Below are 23,344 nucleotides of genomic sequence, written 5' to 3'. Positions count from 1 at the left end.
GAATTTTTTTTAAAAAGGTCAACAACAATGGAGAACACAAAGTCAAGACGAAATCTTTGAATCTAACCACTTTAAATGAGGGCCAGCCCACAGAGGTTGAGCAATCTGGCAGATAAAGATGCTGCCATTTTGACCTGGGGACTAAGGATAGGATGCCGGTGTATCCTAAAACTGCTTTCAGCAAACAGACTGAAGCTTTTAGCTGAGTCAAAAGCTCCCTGTTGAATAAGGTTCAGTTGTATTTTAGCAAGCTGAAGACCCCCCAAATTTAGCTGCCCCATGCCCTAGCACTGATGGTTAGCTTCCTTTACACATCAGTGTCATCTTTAAAGAAACATGTGCATAAGCCAGTTTCTTCTGCTAAAATACAGGCGACACAAGGAAGGTCAAACATTCATCTTGGCTGACTGATAATGTGCTTTATCTACATCATCTCAACAGCCGCCAGCTTAAAAAAATCCAGACTACAGTTTGGCCATTTGAAACATTTTGATTGAACTTGCATCAGATCTGTTGCCAGAGACTTCTGACGGGGCTGCTGAGGCCTTACACTATCTTAGTTGCAGATCGTTCAATGAATCTTTCTCTTTCATTCCAGACGTTACTCTCACCGGTACAGGCATTCATCTTTTCAAGGTAATATCCAAAGGACTCTCGCATGGGAGGCATGTGAGAGTTGAAAGGTAGCTTGTGTGTGGGGGGAAAAATAAGAGCAGAAAACCTGGTCAGCCATTGAAAAGTAAGAGTACTGTAAGAGTTGAGGTTAAAGGAGCACAGCACTGTCAGCTTTCTTTTCTCTTTCCTTATCATGTCACATTAAGGCTGATGACAGATTTACGTGGATGCAATTGATCAGTGAGTGGCCTATCAGGCTGGGCGTGAATCAAGAGATTTTTATCAGCTGCCTGGCTGTCCATCCATCACGCTGATCTCTGTTGTGCCTGAACCGGGGCTGTCACACATAGATGGCCAACTGATGGCAGCATGGGGGATGGCGTGGTAAACACTGGGACAGTCATTTATTTCAATTGACTCTGTGTCTGCAGGCGTCTCTCATGGGGAACAGATTCATGCTAATTCGTTATAGTATGCATCGGAAATATCATCTAATACCGCGTTGCAAAATCAATTTTATACTTGCCCGAGGCTGCTTCATCTATAAAGGCGTTTGTCTCATGTGTCCTACCTGTATGAGGAGGCTCCACGCTGTATCAATGTCAGCATTCATTGGGTCTTAGTGGAGCTCTCTGATCCTGGCCAAGAAGCTGTTGCCCAAGATTAACCCAGGCTGTTCTGTTGCAAAGCTGCTGAAGAGGAGATGTGTGGGAGTGTGTGTGTGTGTGTGTGTGTGTGTCTGTGAAAAGGGAAACAGATAGTAGGATGCTTGCTTGCTCCCACTCTCCATTTTGTCTGGTGGCATCCTCCTCAGTATGAGATGTGACAGCACTAGATGATCTAATCATGGATGTCATAGCATAGCTGCTTATTAACTGAGATTTCAAGGGCAAACATTTCCATCATTAGTAGTATACTGTATAAATGGGTACGCATTGCTGAATGATGTATGTAATGTCACATAAGCACAGGAGGGACTACAGGTGCTGGTCATATAATTAGAATATCATCAAAAAGTTGATTTATTTCAGTAATTCCAACTTGGATATTGTATTCATTATATACACAGACTGATGTATTTCAAATGTTTATTTCCTTTAATTGTGATGAATAAAACTGACAACTAATGAAAATCCCAAATTCAGTATCTCCAAAAATTAGAATATTACTTAAGACCAATACAAAAAAAGGATTTTTAGAAATGTTGGCCAACTGAAAAGTATGAACATGAAAAGTATGAGCATGTACAGCACTCAGTACTTAGTTGGGGCTCCTTTTGCCTGAATTTCTGCAGCAATGCGGCGTGGCATGGAGTCGATCAGTCTGTGGCACTGCTCAGGTGTTCTGATAGTGGCCTTCAGCTCTTCTGCATTGTTGGGTGTGGCGTATCGCATCTTACTCTTCAAAATACCCCATAGATTTTCTATAGGGTTAAGGTCAGGCGAGTTTGCTGGCCAGTTAAGAACAGGGATACCATGGTCCTTAAACCAGGTACTGGTAGCTTTGGCACTGTGTGCAGGTGCCAAGTCCTGTTGGAAAATGAAATCTGCATCTCCATAAAGTCGGTTAGCAGCAGGAAGCATGAAGTGCTCTAAAACTTCCTGGTAGACGGCTGCGTTGACCTTGGACCTCAGAAAACACAGTGGACCAACACCAGCAGATGACATGGCACACCAAACCATCACTGACTGTGGAAACTTTACACTGGACTTCAAGCAACGTGGATTCTGTGCCTCTCCTCTCTTCCTCCAGACTCTGGGACCTTGATTTCCAAAGGAAATGCAAAATTTACTTTCATCAGAGAACATAACTTTGGACCACTCAGCAGCAGTCCAGTCCTTTTCGTCTTTAGCCCAGGCGAGACGCTTCTGACGCTGTGTCTTGTTCAAGAGTGGCTTGACACAAGGAATGCGACAGCTGAAACCCGTGTCTTGCATACGTCTGTGCGTGGTGGTTCTTGAAGCACTGACTCCAGCTGCAGTCCACTCTTTGTGAATCTCCCCCACATTTTTGAATGGGTTTTGTTTCACAATCCTCTCCAGGTTGCAGTTATCCCTATTGCTTGTACACTTTTTTCTACCACATCTTTTCCTTCCCTTCGCCTCTCTATTAATGTGCTTGGACACAGAGCTCTGTGAACAGCCAGCCTCTTTAGCAATGACCTTTTCTGTCTTGCCCTCCTTGTGCAAGGTGTCAATGGTCGTCTTTTGGACAGCTGTCAAGTCAGCAGTCTTCCCCATGATTGTGTAGCCTACAGAACTAGACTGAGAGACCATTTAAAGGCCTTTGCAGGTGTTTTGAGTTAATTAGCTGATTAGAGTGCGGCACCAGGTGTCTTCAATATTGAACCTTTTCACAATATTCTAATTTTCTGAGATACTGACTTTCGGGTTTTCATTAATTGTCAGTTATAATCATCAACATTAAAAGGAATGAACAATGAACATGAAATATATCAGTCTGTGTGGAATGAATGTATACATTATACAAGTTTCATTTTTTGAATGGAATTACTGAAGTAAATCAACTTTTTGATGATATTCTAATTATATGACCAGCACCTGTAGTTGTCCCATTAAAATGTTTGTGCATACATTTCAGGAAGTGTCTTTATGAGGAGCTAATGTATAGAAACACGAATAGATAAGTGGTGTTCGAAATCTCAGCGGCAATTGAAGTCTTCTTTGAGAGTTGAGGGGGAAGGAACTGTCATTTTTAGTAAAAGTCACTTGAGTTGCTTTCATGATGGAGTATTTGCATAATCAGAGTCTTGAAGAGGCAGTCTGAAAGATGTGCAGATTTATGAAGTTTCACAGTTACAGAAGGGCATCATTGATCTTAGATATCTTTACTGTAAATGTTAAATCCCTGAGTGTATTTTCTCTTTATTGCTTTTGGATCAGTGTATGTTTTGACAGTTTAAATTAAATAAACGGGTCTTAATTGACTTAATAAATGCTGTCAATAAATATTTTGACTTTTCTTTTTCAAGTAGCTTTTGTTTTAGCATCATATGCTAACCTCTGCAACATCTTAACCTTTACAATATACAGTATTTTGCAATTATAAGCTGCAACAGTTGATTCTTTGATTAGTTGATTGACAGAGAAATAATGGGCAACAATTTAAATTATCTTAAATAATTAGTCATTTAAAGGTCACATATTCTGATCATTTTCAGGTTCATACTTTTATTTTGATTGTCTACTAGAAAATGTTTACATGCTTTAATGTAAAAAAACACATTCTTTTTCTCATACTGCCCATTGCTTCAGCACCTCTATTTACTCATTCACTTGCCAAACAACAAATCCGACAAGAATTAGGTTGTAAAAACAATAAGACACTGATGGAGCAGAGTGTTCTTTTAGCGGCCAGGCCTCACTAATTACAGTACAAAAAAACATCTTTATTCACTGATTTTGGTGAAAATGGATAATATTTTATGGAGAAAATACTTTCTGATGGCCTCCGGCTGCTCTGCTTCAACTTTCGGTGATTTACAGAGTGCCAAAGATTTGGTAGATGCAGGTTCTCAGATTTTCATGGTTTTATTCAGTAGTTAATATTGTGTATTGGACTTTTCCAGTCTGGTCAGGAAAAGCAGTTACATTCACTCATGTACGCTTTTATCCAAAGTGACGTATAATTGCTATATACAGTCACCACTTTATTAGGTACACCTTGTTTCATTCATGGATATTTTCTCTTTTTCAGACCATTCTCTGTAAACCCTAGAGATGGTTATGTGTGAAAATCCCAGTAGATCAGCAGTTTTCAAAGTTACTTAAATCCCCTTTCTTCCCCATTCTGATGCTCGTTTTGAACTTTTGTTAAGTTGTCTTGAGTTGCTGCCATGTTATTGTGTAAGCTATTTGTGTAAACAAGCAATTGAACAGGTGTACCTAATAAAGTGGCCGGTGAGTGTATGTCAGAGGTTGCAAGCAATCTCCACCTCTCGAAAAAACAGACATTTGGTGAGGTCCCTGGATTTAGGATACTGTGATGGCATTTGTCACCGTTTTCTTTCTTTTATAGACAAAACAATCGATTAATTGAAAAAATAATCAGCAGATTAATCAATAAAGAAAATTATCGTTAGTTGCAGCAGTTTCACTAGACTGACTGATCAGTTGCCACAGAATGTGATACAGAATTTCTGTGTATACTATAAGGGAAGAAAAATGGATACGTTAGGATACAAGTTTCACAAATAGTATAAGATGATGATGATCATCAACATTAGGCCGTGTTCAGACTGACTTTAGCAATGCATGAAAAAAACATAGCCTTATCATTCATTTGAAATAGGCTAGTCAGTGCCACAGGGGTACCAACACAGAAGTGTCCCAGGGTCGTCCGGGAAGAAAGTTCAACCTGGTTTGACTTTTGCCGCAAAGCATCACCATCAGGCAAGGTACTGCATTGGCTATCACATACATATGTACCTAGTACCTGAAGCAGCACGCCCCCACCAATGCAGCCCCTTGCTTTGACCTAGGTCTGATTCTGGTCTGAACACCCACTTAGAAAGGAAGCATTTTGCTAAAATATCAACGCAGTAAGAGAGTACACTATATCATCAGAATATGAAATGCATTTATGAGGCTAAAAGATTTTCCCACTTATTCCTACTTACTGTGTATAATTGACAGCGTCTGACTAAATGGCGCTCCACGCCATCCTTTGCTCGTCCACACACATCACTCATGCCATTATATGCTGAAACAGAGTAGAGTGGGTGGCAAGCGAACAATGTCAGTCTTTTCAAAAAATATAGCTAAGACAAATACTTCTGTTCACTGATGATCATGTTCTGTATGTAATCCCTTTTTTTTCTCCAAACACTGTAGTATGAGTGACTAGATTTAATGTTGACAGTAGATATTCCAGGGGCCAAGTCTCACCTCAGTCTAATGATGTTTGGGAGCCTTTGTGCCTCAGCTGAGCCAAAACTGACCTCCACCTCTGAGTATGATAACGGTGCTCTGATCCTGCTGGATTGGACTGAAACGGTATTATAGCAGGTTAATTTTGCAGCATGCAAATATGTAAGCTCGATGCTGCCTGCTTTCTTGTTATTTAAATCACATTTTTTGCTGTGGGAACCCAACCAAATTTTGTCTCTGAGCAAAGCATTTCAAATAGTATTACAGTTATAGCTATGTAGCAAGCAGATGTGCATGCATTTAATCCTTTACTGCGCCTACAGTACATTTACATTTACTTAATGAGGGTATTGTGCACAGTACCATGTTTATGCTTGTAGCTGGTGTTACATAGTTAGGCACCTAATTACCTGGCCTGCTGGTTTGTGAAAATGTCAGCTCTTTCAATGCCCTGTGCCACTGAGAAAATGGAATCCCCTGTTCTGTTGAAAAGCACTCACTAAATGGCTACATAATGTTCTAGCAAGTAGATACATACTTAAAGAGGCGGTATTATGCTCATTATACCAGGTTCAAAATCTTAATAAAGGGTTGTACCAGAACAGGTTTACATGGTTTAATTTTCAAAAAACACCATATTTTTCTCATACTGCACATTGCTGCAGCTCCTCTTTTCACCCTAAGTGTTGCATGCTCCACTCTTGAGCTACAGAGTGATGCATCTTACTTGTACAAAATCTTTGTTGGGAGTTGCACATGTGCAGTTCCCAGGTAAGTACTACTAGCCAATCAGAAGCAGAGAAGGGCAGGTCGTAAGAAACAAGGTAGTGTGATCCAAATCAAAGCCACTTCAGACTGCGACCGTAACCTAGCAGATGGTATAAGTTACTCAGAAGTCTACAACCACACAACGGCCTTGTTCCACATCTTACCATAAACCACTACAAAAATCACCATATTTCAATTCAATTTTACATAAAAATTGGCCAAACAATTTGAACGTATGCTCAGTAGCTTTCACATGTAACATTAGCATTATAGTTATAACTTTAGCTGTGTTAGCCAACGTTTACAACAACTCCGCACTTGAACAGTCTGTGAAGTTACATTGCCGTGTTTATTTGAAATATAATTCACAACCAATAAAGCATACTTACAGGTTGTGATTGTGAATTTCCAGGCCCAAACAGAGTCAGAGTTGCGTCGTCTTTTAGGACTAAACGTTGAACTGTTGCCGCCGTTCTGACGATCTATGCTGCCTTGCCGAAAAATGCTACCATAGCGCAAATCGACAGACTCGACTCTACTTGGCCCTGCTTCGTTTTCCATTGCAGATAGTAGCCAGAGATAGTACGTAGCTTGTCGTCATAGCGACACCACACACAACTGCCGCGACGTAATGTTCAATGCAACACACACACCAGCGATCCACACAGCTTTCTTTCTTTCTTTTTTAAGTTAAAACATTTCAACATTACTCAGAATGTAAAGACAGATAAGCGGTATGAAAACCTTCCAGCTGTGTTTTCCTCTGCCGTTGTTGCTGCAGCGGTCTGTGTGACGGCGGGAGCAGAGGGCTCTGTGAGCAGGCGGCTGGCTGGCCTCACACGCTCCTCCCGCGGGTTGGCACAGGCATCACCCGCAGCCACTTGCGGAGCTCCTCAACTCCGAAAATATTCCTGCACATTTTTGTTCCACCATCACTTCTCGTAAAACTGTCAATATTCGAAATCTACACAGCTGATTTCTCACCTCAAAAATTCTCAGAAGTGGATTTAGTGATGAAATTCCATACGAAAACTGTAAAATATAAAACTTTCTGTTGCTGGCCTCTGTCTGGCACATGCAATGATGATGCAGTGAACAGTGAATATTCTCTCTGACCAATCAGCAATCTGTCATGTTTTCATGTTCCATTTTAGTATCCCTCAGCTCGCTTAGAACCTCGAGGGAGGTGAGGTGATACGAAAAAAAGGTACAGGTACAACATTTCTACAATGGAAAACCAAACAAAGGCGAGTTGAGCCGAGTCGAGCTGGTACTGTGCAGTGGACTCAGATTAGCTTGGTGTGAGGGCGTGCCTGACCCCACTAGCTGCTTGGCAAGCTTTATGACGTGTTTTCATTGTGACATGAAGGAAGTGAAGCGCTGGACTACAAACGAGCTGTTTTCGAGCAGTTCAGAGCAGAGCTTTCTGTGGGAGATGGGAACTCCCTTTGGTCTGGACTTTGGGCTTTTTCACTTTGCAAACCTATTGCATGCACAAAAAAGAGAGATAACTCAGTAAAGGACAGGGGAAAAGCCAAAAAGCATAATACCACCTCTTTAAAAATTGGTCTAAAATTGGAGTGCGGTTTAAGCCAACATACAATATCTATATCTATATCTATTACACTTAAAGCTGGGGTAGGTAATGTTGGAGAAACCAGCAAGAGACTGCTAGAAAAATCCCACCCCTCCCTTCAGGCCTCCCTCCAAAGCCACTCCCTCAAAACACATGTTCATGCACAGTGAGTGCATGGAAAGAGTGCGCACATGTAGGCAGGTAGACAGGTACACAGGCATTCAGAACAAATTAAATGACAGTCCCGCGACAGCCACAGATGTTTTTCATTTTTTGTGTCAGTGCATTTGATTTTTTGATTACTGTTGGGATGTAAAGAGATTTTGAAAGTAACAGTATAACAAAAATGCTTCTTACATAAATTGCCTACTCTAGCTTTAAATCTACCGGTGTAGTACAAACACTGTTCACTGTATCACGGTATCTGTAAGAGCTCCCCCAGCAAGACAAATTTGCAGTCTGTGAAGAAAAGTAACACACACACACACACACACACACACACACACCAACAATGCAACCATGACGACAAAAAGGTTTATATGTGTATAGTGAAGAGAGTGCAGGTACAAACATCTCATTTTCAGCACTACAGATATTGGAAGGGTTATACATCTCTCTGTGAATTATGCAACATATAAATCATCAGGATAACAGCTGATTCAGAGGTACGAGTTAAAGGTCAAGAAGAGGATCAAGTGGATGATGAAAATGAAGATAATGATGGCTGTGCTGTTGGTGAAGACTGTATGCCTGATGGGGTGATGATGCTGCTGATGCAGATGTTGATGAGGGCGGTGATTATATCTGTTAAGCTTGCAGTTGAAGTGAAAAGCACTCTACAAATGCAAATCATCTGTGAAAATAAAATGCAGAGTAAATCACAACTAAAAGCAAATGTTTAAAGCTCTGTATGATTTGAAATCTTTCATTACTGGTCATATGATACCTTCGTTTAGTACCAATACTAAAATGGCATATTTTTCAATATTTTCATTTGGGGATTATTTAACAAAATACAAAAATATTTTATTTAACAACAGTCCCAATGCATCAGTATTAAAGGAAAAGTATGCTTATTAGCTGTCTTTCAAAAGAGTAAGAGATTGATACCACTCTCATGTGTGTCCAGTGATGCAATTGCCAGGATCCAGCTAATTTAGCTTAACACAAAGTCTGGAAATAAAGAAAAATAGTTAGCCTGGCTTTGTACAGGGGAAACAAAATTTGCCCACCAGCACCTCTGAAGTTCACTAATTGACACAGAGTATTTAATCTGCACAAAAAACAAAGTGGAAAAAAAATGACAAATGAGCATTTTACAGGGAATTATGTGCCAGAAACAGTGGAGACTCAAGGAAGTCTGGTTCCCCCATTCCCGGTCTTTGTGCCAAGCTAAGTTAGCCGGCTGCTGGCTGTTGCTTCATACTTTCCAAACAGATTTGAGAGTGCTATCAATCTTCTCATCTGACTCTGAGCAAGAAAGTGAATAAGCTTTTTTCCACAATGTCTGCTTTTTTAACAAAAACAGCTATTCAAGCGCTTTCCTTCAGTAAAATACTCTAAGTTAGTAATAGATCAACAGAACACATTTCAGTCAGAAGTATTGAAGTTCAGTATCAAACCTTAAAATTCTTAATATCCCTAAACTATTAGACAAGATGGTTCATTTGAGAACAATGGTTAATATTTTATAAACTCATGCAGAAACACCAGCCACTGACCATGGGGCAAGATCCCACTAGAGTAGTCAACTGCAAAAACCCATGCTGTAATATTGAAACCACTTAAGAGTAACACACAAAATGTCAAATCCATCATCACTGATGGAACAACCTCACCACACCCGCCAAAGAAGACACATTCTCAGCAAAAAATAAATACTAAATGTCATCTATAAGTAATTAAACTTTCAAGTCTCACACCAGCCACCAAAGATGAGTGCATGCCCATCATAAAAGATTGATTTATTCCAATGAAGTAGCCTCCAAAAAAAGAGGGAAACTTAGGAATAAGGAAAAGGAATAAAATGTAAGATTCATAAAGCCACGAGAGAACAGAGTGTTGTTTGCAACATGACATACATTTGAAGTCGGGACAGTGTCATGCACTGCAGAGTCTGGAACGGCAAAGCAAGTGCCCACGGGAATCATGAAAAAACATTATATGTTCCAGTTACCACTTTTGCCAAATAATCACGCTTTCCTATATCTCAGGTTTACTAAGTGAATCACAGGATACAATAGAAATTACAAGACAAAAGTCAAGGTGAGAGGTAGAGATGGGTATCACCACTCAATACCTTTATGGTATCGACTGAAACAGCCCAGTATCGAGTAGAATCGAAACGTCTCCAGTCATACCAGTACTTCCATCGATACTTTTTGTAACCAGATTGCAGCAAAACATTACTATTTATATGGCTTTGCTTGAACGGAGCCTCCAGCTGCGGCTGCTTCAGGTGTAGTTGGGGTGATTGTCTGAATGTGCCTTTGTTTGTGTCTTTAGTGTAGTTAAGTGAGTTGTTTAAACAGACTCGTTTCTACTTGTGACTGTCATTTTTGGAGAAGGTTCGCTACTCACCAATAAAGAAAAAAGCTCTCGCTGAGATCTTTCAATTCAGTTTATTGATCGAAAGTTTACAAAATAATTTTACGTTGTTTACTTTCAACACACAACTCATGTGGTCACTGAACTATTTCACTCCTCCTCTCTCATTCAAATATAAAAAAAATAAAAGATAAGTGCGAGGATATGGAAGGAAGAATGAATAGATGTAACATAGGAATCCTCTGTGTTAACGAAACACCCGGTTCCAGGTGCAGACACATGCACATTTGTGGCCTGCTGGAGGTCATTTTGCAGGGCTCTGGCAGTGCTCCTCCTGCTCCTCCTTGCACAAAGGCGGAGGTAGCGGTCCTGCTGCTGGCTTGTTGCCCTCCTACGGCCTCCTCCACGTTTCCTGATGTACTCACCTGTCTCCATGCTCTGGACACTACGCTGACAGACACAGCAAACCTTCTTGCCACAGCTCGAATTGATGTGCCATCCTGGAGGAGCTGCACTACCTGAGCAACTTGTGTGGGTTGTAGACTCCGTCTCATGCTACCACTAGAGTGAAAGCACCGCCAGCATTCAAAAGTGACCAAAACATCAGCCAGGAAGCATAGGAACTGAGAAGTGGTCTGTGGTCACCACCTGCAGAACCACTCCTTTATTGAGGGTGTCTCGCTAATTGCCTATAATTTCCACCTGTTGTCTATTCCATTTGCACAACAGCATGTGAAATTGATGACTTGGACATTAAATTGTGTTGTTTAAGTGTTCCCCTTATTTTTTTGAGCAGTGTATGTTTGCCCCATTGGTAATGGATGAAGCTTTTGATGCTTGGTCAAGAAATGGATCTCTGCGATGAAAATGTGTTTACCTCTTTTGAACAATTATCACAGAAATATAAGATTCATGCTACAAAGGTATTTACATTTCAGAGGTTTTAACATCTAATTCAGAGTGCGTCCCATTACGTCTTCCTGTATCTCTCCTGGACTACTTTTTTAAATGTAAAGCTGACATGTTATGACCTGGCTCAAAAGGCCACAACAAAAGGGAGACACACCATGGTAGACGGTTAACCCAATGGTACCGGACCACCCCGATACCGGGGAGGTAATCGCTGTTCGCTGTTCTAGCTGTTCTAGCTGTTTTCCGTCCAAAAACAGCTGTCCTTTGTGTCAACAGAGACCGTCTGGCGGGCCGCCATCTTGGTGAGGTCAGCTTAGCCGATAAGTTTAGTTTCTGTTGTCAGATTGAAGTAGAGAAGAAGAGTTTGCTTTGGAGGAGGCGGTCTTTATAGGCCTCTGCTGGCGATCCGTAGGAATTACACAGACATGCAGGATAGCAATCGATTTGTCTCTTCAATACAAAGAGAAAGAGCCCACTTGCAGCCCTGTAGGATGTTCTTTTCTCAAGCTGTGGCCTGTAAAGCATGGGAGTGGTCATATATATTGACTGTTTTTAACAATATTTCAATGTTTTGGAAGCATTATGTTATTTGGAACATGGTTGTATAGAGAGAACTAATGTTTTGAAGATGAATGAAATGAGGATGAAAATATCTTATTTTTTCTGTATTGAATCTCCATGTAGTCTGTAATGGTAAAATAAATATGTTAATGTACAATGGATTTATAATCCTTAGCTTCTGACCTTTCAAAGGAGACCAGAATTATGCATCTAGGCCTAATGGTTGAGGAGATATTACTGATTTATTTTGGGTATGTTATTTTAGGCTTTTTTCCTGGAAATAGGTGCCAGGGACAATGTTTAATAACATGTGTTTATTTAACAAAAATAAGCCAAATTAAGTCATTTCGAATTAACATAATTAAAGTATGAGGTATGTAGTCTGTGGTTTCAGTAGTGCTGCGCAGGATGATGGTTGCATGAATGTATGTGTGAAGGTGTTGTAGTATGCAAAAACAAGATAAATACCACAAAGCAATAGTACAACCAAAGAAAACCAATCTAAAGGGGAAACCGGGGAACCGGCCTGCAGGGAGGTCTGACCTGGCCTCGACAGCAGCCCCTTGCAGAATGAGAAGACAGTTACAAATACTCTACAGGGCAATTAGCCCAGGTGCCCAGATTTACTGCAATCAGCTCTTCCTCTACAAGGAAGAGAGAGAGAGATAGGCCACACCCACACATGACCCCACATGGCATCACAGACACAAAACCAATTATAAAGAGAATTTATAACTGATTCTGGTTCTGATTCTGATTATACATTGCTGAACACACATAATCTGCCCTGTTTGGACCCTTAAAAAGAAATGGGAAACAGACGTAGGCTAAATAATACCAACAAAAAAATATAAAGTGAATATACTCCTCTACAATATGTCTTAGGCACACTGTAGTTCAGTTTAAAATTGTACACTGTCTTCATTGGTCCACGTGCACACTGCTGGGAGGACAGCTGTATCTGATAATTGGGCTGTTAATTGGACGACACCTAATTAAAAGCTGCAGGGTTTACACTTGTGTTACACCTAATATGTAAGAAATGAGTTTCCCTTGAGCATGTTACCATCAAAAACATGTATTAATATGCTTATTAGCTTTCTCGTTGATAGTTAGATGAGAGTAGAGATGAAATGGTATGAACATTACATCACGATTGTACTGATATCGAGTTAACATACCTCGCATTCGTTATAAAGTAGTCGGTGGGGGTTGCTGAGATGACTCATACGATTTTAATGAATTAATTGAATAAGAAATTTGAAGTGTTGCTCCCTTTTGCATTTTCTTTGATGAAATTTCCTTCAGCACTCTTATAAAAACCAAAGTACGACCACACTTCCTCTTCTGAGGACTTTTGGGCTGAAAAATCCCCAGAGTGCCTTCCGCCAGGTTGCCATTAATCCCCAAAAAAACATGTTGCATGCTACACCTGCGTACCTGCGTCTGGAAGACTAGACAGTATTTACCATGAGATTTTCAAATCACAGCCATAAAGCATGGTTTTCAGTGACAAGAAAAATTTGATTGGTTGGGAAATTTACCATGGTTTATCATGAAACCGCTAACCATTTCATCCCTAGATGAGAATATCATAACTTTCAACATTGGGATTTGAAAATAAGAGAACTATTCAGCACCCCTGTGCACGTGAATACATTTTCTGGTTCGCATGTATCTATTTTTAGGGGCATGTGCGAGTGATATACTCTGTAGAGCGCTGCATCATCCATCCTTCCCTTCTCGCGCTGCTGTTCTTCTTCTTCTTCTTCTTCTTCCTCTATTGGTGGGTGCCATTAGGTGCATTTGACTTCATGCGGCGCTTCGCAGCACTGACTTAACATGATGCATGCTGGACTTTAAATAAGGCATGCTGCCGAGTTCAGTGGCAGCAGTTGCTTTTCTCCGGCTACACAAAGTTGGAAGCACCTTTTGCTTGATCTCGCAGAATTTTTCTTTCCAAATGCCGCGAGATCAAGCAAAAGGTGGTTGATTGATCTCAGCCCACAGTAAGCTCACACAGGTAGAATGTCTCCAGCTTGACGGCGCTGTTTTTATTCCTCGACCCTGCAGTCACCTGCAGCTCACGTTAGACTATCATGTCGCCGAAAGTCAGCGAAAGTCAGCCACAGTCATCTCGAAAGCACTGAGTCTATTGACTTACTGTCGCTGTGATAGCAGCTACATCCTGGAGATTACAGTTACAGCACAGCTAGCTTATCAGCAAGCCTTTCTCTGTCCAAAGGTTTAAGAAGAATCTTCCATAGTCTGTAATGTCTTCTAATTCAGGACGCAGGAAGTGGTAAAGACGAAAGACAAAGACGTCCTCAAATGTAAACCACAAAACTAAAATAAAGTGACTAGATAAATATGTTTTTAGTCAAAATAATCTTATCTTTATCTGACAATGCAACACATTATTGTCATTTCAAATTACATTTAATTGCACTTTTTAATTAAATTATTGTCATGCTCTTCTTAACCATAAAACATCAACTTCGTGTTTAGGATTTAAGCTGTGCTTCAAACTAACTACCAAATGATCATACAAATGCATTCAGATAGCTGGACATTTATTGTTTGGACTTTTCCACAGAACTCCTAACCTGTAGATGTAAGAGAAAGAATAGAAGAGAAATGGGTCAACAAACAACATCCTTGTCAAATTACTGCTTGGCACAAAACACAAATAACGTGGACTGACTGATGTAAACAAATATTGCAGATTACTTTAAACTGACCTTTGAAAGGAAACACACCTGCTTTTTACTGTGAAATCAAGGGTGGTTCCAGTCAAACACAGTAATGTTTTAACACAGCTGAAATTCATGAGACATTTGCTTTGCTTTTTACAACTGAAGAGCTGCAATGAAACCCATAATATAAAAGTGCAGATAAATTGTGTGATGTCTCATAAAATGTCTCAAACTTGATAGTAGCATTATTCATAGCCACGCTAGCAGCATGGTTGTAGGTATGGCAGGTCAGTCTGTTTGGTTGGTTGGTCCATCTACCACTTTGGTCCAGACTGAAATATCTCAACAATTATTGGATGGATTGCCACAAAAGTTTGTTGCAACCATGAGGTTGACATTAATATTGACAATACCTAACATAATGCCATATTGTGTATTATATGTACATTTTTAGGTTTGTGAGCAATGCATAAAAATGATGCTATGGTGTCTTTTTGGCACAATCTCTGCCTTTTAGGCTGTAGTCATGTACATGCAGTGATGAAATGTAACTTAGTAGGTTACTCAAATGTTGTACTTCAATACAAATTTGAGGTACTTTATAGTATTTTCTTTCCATGCTCCCGTGCCTCACAATTCAAGTCAAAGATGGAATCAAGTTAAAGAAATCTCCTCTTCCAAGCTTGTTAGGATTCACTAAGGAGTCGCTGGCATGGAGAACACAGACAGAATTGATTTGAGCCTAAAACCCAGCAACAACAGCTCACTGAGGCCGCTTTTATAGGCGCCTAGTAAACACTGTAAGAAGCTTCAGCTGGGCAAGACTGAGGTAGCAGCTTGTTAGAGTGATCCCACACAGCTGAGCAGCCTTCTGTAGCTCCGTCCTGGGTGCTGCAGGGTGGGGGGCGGGTGCTGTCCTTGTAACTGTGCTGTAGGTCCCTAGGCAGTACAAGTCCCTGAGTGACAACCCCCTGCTGCCTTTTGTTCGGTTATATTTGCATGCATATCCTATTTATATACTCTACTTTTAATGCAGCAGAATTCATGTTTTTTTTCCACTGACCAAAACCTCATTGAACTTCTATAACAAAAAAACAACATGGACATCTTTATATTGTTATATATTATATATGCTCTCAGTCAACTTTTTTATGTTCATTGTACGGTATATGTTATTGTTAAATGTTTTTCGGCTAATCGACTTATTGTTGGAACTTCAGTGTATTTAGTGTGTAGTAGGCAATCTGATACTCCTTCATACATTATCATAAAGTCATATGCAAACTCCTGCTGGTTGTGACGAGATGTGATGACTGAATATGGTGGTGTAGGAGGAACAAGAAGGTGGAAAAGAGTGCAGCACCCAAGGAAAACATGTTGGGATGAGGCACAGAAACCTGGCCAAACCTAATGATTCCGATCACTTTTGTGGCATAGTGTGTATGTGTGTGTGTGTGTGATTCAGATCACATTTGTGGCATAATGTGTGTGTGTGTGTGTGTGTGTGTGTGTGTGTGTGTACTACTGTACATTTGTACATGTTTATCTACTCTGGGTACAATGCAATAATACAATACACATACATGGTGAAAAAAGGATACTCAGGTGGTTGGAAAGATTATTAGCATCCTCGCTGTACTTCATTGCAATTTCTGCAAAGTCTAAACTATGCAAATATGATCTAATAAAATTGACTGTTTTTCTTTTGGAAGCCAAAGTGCTGACATGCTGTGGACTTCAGGTTTGGTTGAGCATTGAAAATCCCCCGGTCACTCTCTTTGTCTGTTATGCATCAGTAGTTCCTGGTATGCTGACCCAGGGTCTCCTGTGGTCTCTCTGGAGGAGAACAAGCTGAAACAACCCCAAGTGATTACAGAGTTACTTTCATGGTGACTGTCATTAGGTGTGTTATTTGAAATATTCATGACTAACTATCTTTGTATTCTGTGTTTGTCCATAGAGGAGAAAAACGTGGATGCAATTAAGGGAACTGTGATGTACCTATGTGTACTGTCTCATGGGGAACACAGATTAAAAATGAAGAAGTAAATAAATAATGAACTGATTTGGAGGCAGGATAATAACCCAACCAACCTCTATTCTGAATTATCAGCAGCATTCCTACACGCCCCTATACTTTGTCCTCTGAAAATAGAAAAAAACATGCATGAGTCTGTGTCTCTGGGTTATTTAAAGAAATCAATTCCCAGTTACATTCTGTAATTATTTAAACATGCAACTAGACAGATGCATAAATGATTCATTATGCAACCGCAAACAAAGCAAATAATGTGTTTATATCTTTCATTAGCTCTGCCATTAATGAAATCATAAACTAAAAAATGTTAAATAATTAAAACATTTAATTTAATAAAAAAAACATTACAAAAACAGTTGAATTTGGAGACAAAGTTCCAAGGCAGAAGCTCTAACAAATGATGTGTCTAATCCAAAATTTCCCTTAAAGAAAACTTCCCTTTGTGTAAACCCGGCCAAATTAGATTACATTTTTAAATTGGTTGATCATTATTGAAGTCATTTCCAGCTTCTCTCTATGATTAAAAGCAATAATTCTTACAGCTCTTTTCTTGTTTGACATGAACTGCTTCACAATGATTTAACACACTGTTCCATTTGTCTGTGATGTCTAATCAGAAGATTCTTCCGTTCTGTAAATCGTTCAAAGGGCAGTGAACTTGAGAAGCGTAGAACAGACACAGAGTTATATGACAGCAAGTATTTCTCCACTTTATAAGCACATAGAGACAAGAGACTAACAGTCTGTTGAAAGTTTACTGAGTGGCCGTGTTTGTCATGTTCATGTTTGTCCAACTAAACTCAAAAATAAGGTTTACCATAAATGGTATTGATTACTGCCAAACCCTATTGAAATAATTCCCAACTGCATTTTGCTCAAGTCAGACAATTTAGCATAAAGTAAGTAAGTAAAATAAACTGTACACTGAAACATTACTAATTTTTTGTTTGTTTGTCTTCAAACATAATTGTTCTTCATTGGGCAAGTTTATTGTAAAATCTCTGCAGATTTAAGGTACAGTAACAGCAAATGTAGTCGCTTGAGAGTTAATCAAGAGTGGCGTCTCTGCCCATCAGAGAATGGTTATTTCTGTAACATTCACTTTTAGGGAAGCTGCTTTGACGCAGTCAGAGAAAATCTTGCTCACATAAATACAGTGCCCAAATGCTACAGATACCACATTAGATACGTGTACATCACCCTGGCAACTAACAACCCAAGAACACATCCTGTTGTGTTTCGAGCATCACTCAGACTATGTGCACTAAGGTTGTGGGGCTAAAAGATTACAGACGTGGGGTTAGAAGTCGTTACTTTCAGCACAACCTTTACTCAATGCACAGACCTGTGATAGACCCATGTATCTAGTAGATTGGACAAGCATATTGAGCTTGGTTTTCCTTACTTTCGCTCCCATAGACCTATTGGAATTGCTTTCATACACTTGCGGGCTCCATTTAGAGAAAGACGGGGTGTTCAACCTCCACAGGCCCTCTAATAGGAAAATTGATGGGTGAAAAGAATGGAGCTAAACAGCTGTGGAACAATAGCCTTGCGGTAGATTGGGTACAAATTTTGCACTCTTCTACAATGTGAGCCTAAAACCTGTTTGGGTAAACTGTAGATAAGAAGGATGATGCAGTTAATTGAAGCATTAAACATAAACCAATGCATGCAACAGTGGCATGCTGCATGATAAGAAGACCTCGAGCCGCCTCCTCTACAGCATACTGTAAAATGCCTCTGCAACAATGAGTAATTAAATATCTCATATGTGGTTAAATAAAACATACCCAAGCATTTTAAACAGTGTTATAACATAAAATACATACAGTTACTCCCACAGAAACAATCCTATTAAACCTGGCTGTGAAAAAATAAGTGACTGTGTCAAAGCAAAGTGCATACTACAGCACAGACATGCACAATTTATTACAACAGTTCATTATGGCCAGTACTGCCAGATATGTCAAGCATTGCAGAGTGAGTTTGTCATTTGTTCACAGTCCACCTCCTGTTTTGCTCTTTCACTGGTTTATCCACTTGGTTCCACAGAGTAATACTAAGATCACCACTGTGTTCACTGAAATGTTACACAGTAGCACACTATGATCCCCTGTTGTTTGATGCCAGCCGTGAGTTCAAAAAAAGACTGTTCACTCCCTTTCGCTGCAGCGTTGAGTCTGTGTGATATCTGCACATGCACAATTAGTAACTGTTGGACCTCCAGCCCATCTGCCTGCCTCTTTTCCTTCCCCAGGGTAGCAGGTTGACTCTTAGTAATAGTATCAGCATCTCATTCATGCTGAATCTCTTCAGCAATGTTATGCCGCTCCTGAACAGACTAATTCTGAATAGTTCCATTTAAGAGAATATATTGATTGAGAGGAAAAAGTTGGATATTTGACATTATATTAGGTGGCGAGCCCTACACTCTCAATTTTTCAACCCCTTGACAGTGAGGGCTATGTTTCCCTTTTGGCACAGCACTTACAAGGAGACATTGTTCCTTGTACCTGCAGAAGAGCCTGGAGCCGTGGCGTCCCACTCACCTCTAGTATCTCCTCAGTAATTTTCATTCCTGTCCCCAGCTGTATAGTAGGGATGCCAGTGAACATTTTTGGTGTGCACACGTTAAGTGATTTCTCCCACTACGCTATGGCCGTGTCACATGTGCATCAGTACAAACTTGCATAGCTTCATAGATTAATGCATGATATCTGATCAACCTCCGCCTGTTCTGTAATTACATTTGTGCCCATGAAGCACAGTTACCTAGCATCTACAGTAGCGTTTTGTAACATGGCCCGTGTAGATTGTACTGTATGTCTAACCATCCTTTCTGTTGCATTGTTTGTACTGTTCAGGGTATATAAGACAGTGCTGTGATCACAGATATGGATGATATAATCAGAATTACCATAGTGTGTTTAATTTTATAGTTCAAATAATGTATCTTGTACATGATATAAAGATTACCTTTCATATATTTGTACATAGTATAAAGAATATATTATGGCACTGGCTGTAGTATACTATGTTATGAAAAATGTACTACGGTACACAGCAGCGATATAGCCCTACCATATGTGTCCTTTTGCAGGTGTACTGGTAATTATATAAATGGTGTATGGTGTCATTGTACTTAAATAGTACCAAAGCATTGGACTATGGGACAGTTATGTTAGATATATGTCCATGTGTGTCATTGTTTACAGGCCTGAATTCCTACAGTGTCAGATCTTACACCAGTAGGCCAACAAATTGCTGTACTAGGTCATAGTGTCATTTGTTATGGTATTACAGTGTTGTGTTTTTGTATACTAAAGGGGCAGGCTGAACTATAACATTACAATAAGCAAATACAGTTAATTTTGTATTAAAGTATTATTAGCGGAACTACAGCAGATCAAAATGGTATGTAAAAATATAATGCAGGGGGAAAATAAGCCACTGTATTCTGCAGAGTTAACCAACCTGCCTAAATTCTTAATTTCAGGTAACAATGTTTTTCAGTGGTGGAGGATACATAAAGTGTGTATCTGGTTGACACAGACCCCCACTGAAATTAGATTAATGGGCCTGACCATGATGGATAATTGTTTTAAATGAAGAAAGAGCACGTTACCCAGTGAGAAAAGCCATTAAATGTAGAGAAGGCAATGTTACAGCCAGCTTAACTGTAAACCTTACTAACAAGATGATACTTCTTATTGTGTGATCAGTATTGGGTAATATGTGGACAGGGGAAAAGGTGACCCCGGGTCCATACACACAGAGGGCTCCAATATGAGCTCTCTACGATATACTTGATTGGACTGTTATTACCAGTACTAAACCTCTGTTATCAATTCAGTGAGCCAAACAGTCCTGTTAAAGCCAGATAACACTAAAAAGGTTGTGGACAACCTTTTCTGTTCCCTTCTACCTTGGTGCATTTTTGGGAGGTTTTGTTAAGCTACTTAAATAGAATTTTAACAAAATTAAGAGAGATTTTGTTTTAAGTTAGATTTCCTTTACAAAAATAAGGATGTTAGTAAGGGTTTAAAATAAACATTTCATCCCAAAATATCAAGATAAGGCCTACTTTAGCTCAAGCTGAATCAGCTTAAAAGTGCAGAGAAACATTGCCAGACTACCATCAGAAAGCCCCATTGGGAAATACTGTAGGCCTTTGTATGTTTCATCTGCCCTGTGTGTGTTAGCCTAATAGTCCCTGAGATATTTTGAGTGCTGGTGAAATTGATGCAAGATGCCCCCCCCCCCCCCCCCCCCCCCCAACCCCCCAAAAAAACTGGAGTTGATGTGGAGTGATGACTGGAAACCTGGGGGATTTCAAAGATAAAAACTGAACAGAAGAATAAAGGATACTGAACAAACAAAACACTTCAGTCTTTAGTGGAGATATTCAGTTAGTGAGGCTCTCAGTCATACAGACATTAGACCTTATTTATGTCAGCTTTTAAGCAACGTCTTCCCTCAAGTAAATGAATGTTGAAGGTGACAGGCAATGCTAGGTCATGCATACATTGTTGAGATATGTGGTTCATTCCAAATTAGCTCAAATTTAGGTTTGTTGACTCTGCTATGCAATTCAAGTATCTACATAAACATTAATGCATATAATATTTCACAGTTTATAATGGGCCCTATTTTATCTCAGTATCTGGCTGCCAGCTCACTGCAACTGGAAATAAACATATCTTTAAGCTTTTCCTAGCAATGTAATTCCACTCAAAGTGGAAATATAGATAAATACAGTTGGCCACATAGCAGATGTTATAATATAATAATATATTAAAGTATTCTTTACAGAGGATGTGTTATTATTTATAATATTAGATGTCTCACAATGACATCTTGGAGCACAAGAAGTGTGTTGCTGCAAAACAGTTATCATGTGGCGAGGCCATGACGCTGAACGCACCATATGCCTCATATGCCACATTGTCTTTTTAAATACAATAAAACTAATGTGGTGTTTGTCTATATAAAAACAAGTTGAAGTCAACCACATATATACATTTGCATCTGCATCTGAAAAGCATTTCAAACCATACCTGACCTTGGAAAATTGCAGTTCATCCTTTGAGGAGTTTAATGACCTTCCACGATACAGCTATTCCCATGATAAACCCGTCCATCAGAAGGGTTTTCTCCCAGCCTGGAGCTTTCTGATACTTTGGGGAGAAACCTTGATTTATTTGCTGTGATGCGCTCCTTCTTGCGACATCTACCTTTAGCGAATAAACCCAAGTGAGGCAGTCCCTCATCAGCAGGAAACCCAACAGAGGCTGTAATTCCCTGCAGACTCAAACACATATTATATTTCTCTCTGTGGCAGAGATGAAATTGGGCCAAACTTGCATGAAATGCCTCTGCTCCTAGTTGAGAAATGCCTATAAAAGAGAAATAACTCTGTTTAACATGACATAAACATTATTTCTTGCTTTCAGAAATATTTGCTCTTCTTTAGTTTATTGCAAACCCTGAAACTTTAACTTGACAAATTAGTAACAGTAGTATTTATTGTAGACTGATGATTGAGGCTGTGGATCAATACCTTGTATGTAAACTGCTCTGTATTCCTTTCTCTTTCTGTGGAGACAGGGTGACTTTGGTACATTTTGTGAATGTTAAGCATAGAAAGCTCAACATTTATTGTACACCATGCTTTCTAAATCATACATATTTTGATCAGATATATGATGTACAGTATGATATGCAGTACATAGGCATCTTTTAGATCTAAAGCATTGTTCCACTATTTTGTTGAAATTGGATGTCATTTGTTATAGCTGCTGATTTAATTTTTTTGATGACTTATAATTGGATCACACAATAATATTGCTCTTTTATGTGTTTTAATAGGTTTTGGACAGCAGTGGAGTTTTTTGGCACAGCGGCATAACCTATAACAGGCTGTGACTATACAGTGCACAGTCTCTAGAATAAATTCATTATTGGCTTTGTTCTCTGTAGGGAAATTGTTGTTAATAATGAAAAGATAAATAAACGCCACAGTCATCACTTAAATACAAATTGTGTCTCTTATAATGTAGTTTCCCCTGGATATCATCCAGAGGATGACTGGTCACAAGCTGTAGTTTTTAGCTTTTCTGAATGGTAATAATGAGCCAGGGCAGGTTCCCATTTCAGCCAGAGTCTGGTGCATAACTTTGCCTGTGTCCTCAGGCCTAGGAGGCGCACCCTCTTTTGTTAACACAACATATTGAATTTTTTGTTTGTTTGTTTCTAACACAGACCTCTTCCTTTTCATCACTCCCAGCCTCTGGCCTGCATGTGTTGTTTAGCTGTAATGTCTTAGCTTGAGCCCAGGGAGCACAGAGGGCTGAGGGGCTCAACATCACTGAAGTTAGTGAGGCCATGGATTGTACCAAAACATCAGTGGGGGTGCTTATGAAACATAATATTTTTTTCCACCACATTCTGGAAATGAGGCATTGGTTTCAGCAAACTAGTGAGACGCTATGTTTCCCTTTCTGCTTGACTGCTGAGACATGAGGATTGAGATGCTACTTGGCCCGAGCATCTTGTAGAGGGCCTGTTGCTGTTATCTCTAGGCTTGATGATAACCAGCAGTAAACAACAAGTTGTTGGATATGACCTATAAAAATGTGAACGACTGCTGAATTCTGAATTCTTCATAACAATTAAACCTCTCTATCACTCTCGTCTCCATATTTCCCTGTCTGCCATTATAATGATTTGTAAGATTTTC

General features: G+C 39.7%; 1 protein-coding gene across 3 annotated transcripts in view; it reads left to right on the top strand.

Moving 5' to 3' along the window:
• nrxn2a (neurexin 2a) overlaps window positions 1-23,344 on the top strand; it is a 121,484-nt gene that overhangs the window by 5,105 nt on the left and 93,035 nt on the right. The gene's annotated exons all lie outside the window — the stretch shown is intronic.

The sequence above is a fragment of the Micropterus salmoides genome, unplaced genomic scaffold (assembly GCF_014851395.1).
Source record: "Micropterus salmoides isolate LMB-PRFRI ecotype aquatic unplaced genomic scaffold, ASM1485139v1 Ms_hic_scaffold_9, whole genome shotgun sequence".
NCBI lineage: Eukaryota > Metazoa > Chordata > Actinopteri > Centrarchiformes > Centrarchidae > Micropterus > Micropterus salmoides.
This window is presented reverse-complemented; position numbering and strand designations above follow the sequence as displayed.